This window comes from Myotis davidii, unplaced genomic scaffold, assembly GCF_000327345.1.
Source record: "Myotis davidii unplaced genomic scaffold, ASM32734v1 scaffold17, whole genome shotgun sequence".
Classification (NCBI taxonomy): domain Eukaryota; kingdom Metazoa; phylum Chordata; class Mammalia; order Chiroptera; family Vespertilionidae; genus Myotis; species Myotis davidii.
In genome coordinates, this window is record NW_006288624.1 from 1914120 (window position 1) to 1919908 (window position 5789).

Consider the following 5789-nt stretch of genomic DNA (forward strand, 5'->3'; position numbering starts at 1 on the left):
CATCAAAGTAATTTTCCCTTCATGAAAACACATCATCACACACTTCAAAACCAGTTGAAGACACATTAAAAGATCTTGTCTGGGAAGTATTAACCCACCCGCTGTATTCACCAGACCTTGCTCCTTCTGATTACCACTTGTTCTGATCGATGGCACATGCACTTTCTGAGCAGCACTTTAAAACGTATGAAGATGTGGAAAATTGGGTCTCTGAATGGTTTGCCTCAAAACAAGAAAAGTTCTACTGGGACGGTATCTACAAATTACCTGAAAGATGGGGGAAATGTGTAGCTAGTGATGGACATTACTTTGAATAAAGCACTTTTGATGTTTGTCTTGAAATTATCGTGTTCTCTTTGATTACAAAATCCGCATTAACCGGTACAACTAGTATATATAAAAGCCTAAGCAACCATTATGACCCAAAAACCAGACAACCAGCCAGTAGCGATGATGCACACTGACCCAGACCTTGCTGCTGGGGCCCTGACAGCCCCAAGTCTGGTTCACCCACACCCCGGACCCAGATAGGAGGGCAGAAAGAGCCCAATTCCTGGTGGAATTGGACGTTAGCTTGCTGCTGAGGCCAACCTCCTGCAGTCCCTCCTCCCAGCCACTGGCCCACCCAACTGGCCCAGATTGCCAGCCAAGGGACCCAACCCATGCACAAATTTGTGCATATATAGGCCTCTAGTCCTATATAATAAAGGGCAAATATGCAAATCACCCAAACAGCAGAAAGACCGGTCACTATGATGCACACTGACCACCAGAGGGCAGACGCTCAATGCAGGAACTGCCCCCTAGTGGTCAGTACACTCCCTCAGGGGGTGCGCCGCTCGGCCAGAAGCTGGGCTCATGGCTGGCGAGAGCAGTGGTGGTGGCGGGAGCCTCTCCTGCCTCTGCAGCGGCGCTAAAGATGTCCAACTGCCAGTTTAGGCCCCCTCCCTGAAGGCTCCCGGACTACAAGAGGGCACAGGCCGGGCTGAGGGACCCCCTCCACCACCACCAAGTACATGAATTTCATGCACCAGGCCTCTAGTATTATAATACTTGGTAGTAGAGCAAACCACTATACCCAAAAGCACATATTCATTTAATAAACAACCTTTTCCCCAGAACAAAGATTCCTTTGCCTGATGGGAAGATTATGGAAAATGCTCTTCCAGGACTAATAAATCCCATGAAGGTCCCCACCATAAGGCCCACCACACTACCCAATATACAGTAATGTTTGAATGTATGAATTATCCTCTGCATAAATCCTTCTAGGAAATAACTGGATGTTTCTTCCAAATCCTGAGTACTTTATGACACATAAGAGATTAGTCGTATTCTACTGTGTAATATGATTATTTGTCTCAGTGCCTCCAATTTATAAATTAGGAAAAAGCAGCATTATACAGGAAGCTAAGACACTCATGTCCATTCTGTATGATTGAGGTATAAAGACTTTTTCATCTTTAGAATTATTTCATTTAATGTAATTCTTCTTATGTAAAATATATCCATTTTCAAATAGCCTAACATAGGTTAATAGTCAATGCATGATTTAAAAATCATTCAGCCCTAGCCAGCTGGCTCAGCAGACAGAGCATCGGCCTGGGGACTGAAGGGTTCCGGGTACGATTCCCAGTCAGGGCACATGCCTGGGTTGCAGGCTTGATCCCCAGGAGGGAGTGTGCAGAAGGCAGCCGATCAATGATTCTCTCTCATCACTGATGTTTCTATCTCTCCCTCTCCATTCGTGTCTGAACTCAATAAAAAATATATTTTTTAAAAAACTCATTCAGAATACTCTCTTCTTGTCCTAGCCAGTTTTGCTCAGTGGATAGAGCATCAGCCTGTGGACTGAAGAGTTCCGGATTCGATTCTGGTCAAGGGCATGTACCTCAGTTGCAGGCTTGATCAGTAGGAGTTTCTCTCTATCCCTCTCCCTCTTCTCTGTAAAAATCAATAAAATATTTTTTAAAAAGAATACTCTCTTCTCTACATCTAAAATGTATCACAAACATAAAACCTTTTACTAGTTTTTCTCATGACAATTTAATAAATTGTTATAAATTGTAAAATTCTTTAAAAACACAGAATCTCAGCATGATAAGGGAAACAATAAGAAAATCATATTAAAAATGATACTAGCCCTGACTGGTTTGGCTCAGTGGATAGACCGTCGGCCTGCAGACTGAAGGGTCCCAGGTTCGATTCCAGTCAAGGGCATGTACCTTGGTTGTGAGCACATCCCCAGTCGGGGGTGTGCAGGAAGCAACTGATCAATGTTTCTCTCTCATTGATGTTTCTAGCTCTCTATTCCTCTCCCTTCCCCTCTGGAAAAAAAAAATCAATAAAATATATATATTTTTTAAAATGATGATACTAAATGCAATTTATTAGGGAACATTAGTGGTAAAATCCCAATAAAGTCCATAGTTTGTTAATACTCTACCATGTTGATTTCTTAATTTTAATAAATACACCATGGTTATGTAAAGTTTTAATATTAGAGGAAGCTGGGCAAAGGGTATAAAAGAATTCTATACTACTTTTGTAACTTTTCTGTAAATCTAAAATTATTACAAAACAAAGTTTTAAAGATGTTAACTATGGAGGATGAATCTGTTGAGTTTATGTCTAGACAACATTCAGGGAGTTAGGAGGGCTAGTAGAAGTAAACAGACAGATATGTGATTCAAGCTTCTCAAATTTGTGACTAATCTTCCTGCCTATTCTTAGGGCAGTTGGCACTCAGGGTTCTATGTGGTTTGCACAAAGCAGTACAGAATAGGTTCCTTAAAACCTCAAAAGGAAATGGCTTGCTTTGCCCTAGGTTTTCTTTTCTTTCTTATAACACAAAGCAACAGAGACTAGCACCAACAGTGTAAGTTATAACAGATGCAAACTCCCTCAGATTCTAAAGATAAAGGACAAGAAAGTCTGAACTTTTTTACAATTCTACCAAAGAAAGCATTTAACCAACTTCTTGGGGGACAGGCAGAGGAACCAAGGAATCATTAACTACTCATTTCACTGGGATTTGATAAAATTTATCTATATGGTAAAGAAGTCAACAGTAGTAAAATCTACAGAATGTTTGTTGTAATCTGTTCTTTTCCACACCTGTCTATACTATTTTAGCATTACTATTCCTGGATGTCATCAGCACAAAATAATTCTCTGCCTTCCCCTGCTGTGCAGAGAGACAGGAAAACCATTTGACTTAATTCAGATTAAATAATAAAAAGAAGCAATCTATCTCTCAAAGAAACATTTCTGCTTGTTTACCAGATGCCTGCTCTGAAAATTATCTGAGTACAGAATACAGGAAAAATCAGATAAAAGTTATGTGACATATGTTAGTGCAATAACATCCTTAATTTGGACTAAGAAAGTCTGAATTAGGAGGGAGGTCAATGGGAGAAAAAAGGAGACATATGGGGGGGAAAAGGAACTATTTGTAATACTTTAAACAAAATTAAATTTAAAAAAAGAAAGTCTGAATTAGACAAGTACTTTAAGAGAAATTCTGCCTATTATCAAAAACAAACTATTACTGCCAGGCCAGCATGGCTTGGTGGCTGAACACTGACTTATGAACCAGGAGGTCACAGTTTAATTCCCAGTCAGGGCACAAGCCTGGGTTGCAGGCTCAATTCCCAGGAGGGGACGTGCAAAGAGATAGCCAATCAGTGATTCTCTCTCATAGGTGATGTTTCTCTCTCTCTCTCTCCTTCTCCCTTCCTTTCTAAAAATCAATAAAATATATATATTTTTTTAAAACTATTACTGAAATGATGTCATTCAATATTCCATTGAATAAGAAATTTAACACACTAACACCGTTTTGGAAAATGTTGAGTAAAGGTGGGAAGACAAGTACTTTTAATATTGTGGATGAAAATTTAAATTAGGTGACTTGGCATTTTCAACCATTTTGTTTTCTTCAAAATACTCTCTTGTCTTGGCTTCTGGAACAGATTACTTTCTTCCTTTTCAAACTCTTACCTTTCTGGTCTTCTCTGCTGAGCCATTTTCTTTTTAATTTCTTCCCAGATTTTATCCACTCTGTAGCTTAGGTTATCCTCTATAATGCTGGTAACATCCAAATAAATTTTATTGCCCCAAATTTCTCTCCTTAACATTTCTCTTCAACACTCTGAACTGATGTTCTCCAACCTCAAAGGCACCCTCAAAACGGCCTGGCAACCCTACCATCCTCTTGCTAGTCAGGTCACTTTGCCACTCTCCAAAAATAAGAATCCACCACAAACCTTGAATATCCTCCTCACCTCCCCCTTCACTCTCAACAGAAAACACTCACTCTGTACTTCAACATAAATCATAACAGACCTACCTCACCTTTCACCACCAAATGCTCATCCCTTCTTCCATCAGCATTCATCCTGACCTCCTTCCTTCCTCCAGAGATTGATCCCTTGCTAACTATGCTTCCTGGACCACAAACCTACTTTGCCTTCTCAGGAACCTCATATTATCAACTTCAATATATATTCTCTCACATTATAAAAATTCATTCAGTTTTAAAAATAATTATTTATCAAATAAAAATATGCATATCGTATAATCCACCAACTTTACTTCCAGAAATTTATACAAAGGACTGGTACAAAGATTTAACTAACAAGAATATTCACACTACTGTTTTCAAAAGAGCTAAAAACTACAACCTACAGAGCCAATAACCAAACGATTAAATATACTGTCACACATCCATACTATGGTCTACTAGACAGCTACTCAAACTGCTTTGTCCCCCCCACAAGGTAACATTCACAATCTACAGTCAAGCAAAATAGGAGGCTTCAAACAGTACAAATTTTATGAGCCCATTTTTGTAAGGAAAAAGCATAATATGTATTTGTAAGCTCCAAATGATTTGATTATTAAAATGTTCAACTGATTTATCTATAATTTTTGATTTAGCATATATATATTTTAACAAAAAGGTTCTACTGTGTTGACAAAAAGAGAAAAATCTAAATACTGAATAAATAAAAATATAGTATTACAGTCTTCTAATATTTAAATGAGAGGATAAGGTATGCCATTATCATTAATTTATTTTAAATTAAAACATGCTCTTGCCCTAACTGGTTTGGCTCAGTGGAGAGAGAGAAATCAGACCAAGGCCAAGAGGGAGAGGACTGACTGGGAAGGACAAGAACTTCCTCCAATGATGCTAAATGTCCTACAACATGATAGGTTGGCACTACACGTGTATTCAACTATCAAAACTCAAAAATTTATCCAATGATACACCTAGGATTTATGCCTTTTAGAAGTCTAATGATATGCACACGGAAGTGTTTAGGGATGCTCTGTACTGGTGCCTGTAACTTCACACGCATCTCTCTCTAAAAAAAAAGAAAGGGCCACCCAGCAGGTATTGCCCAGTGGTTGAGCGCTGGCCTGTGAGCCAGAAGGTCAGAGGAATCGAACTGTGATCTCCTGGTTCATAGGCCAACGTTCAACCACAACTCTCCCCCTCACTTCCTCTCTGAATTCAATAAAAATGAATTTTAAAAGAAAAAGAAAGGGCCTTGATAAAGAGGTGAATAGACGCCGGCATGTAATAAACAAAACCTGCAGAGTCCAGGTAGTGGGAACAATTCTTTCAACTTTTCTAAAAGTCTGAAAATTCTCACAGTAACATGTTGGAAAAACATTATTCAACTTGCAGTACAATCAGCTACTGAAAGCAAACTACCTGCGTATTCAGAACCTGAAAAAGAAATATAAACTTTCCTAGTTTTTCTTTTTTTTTTTTTTTG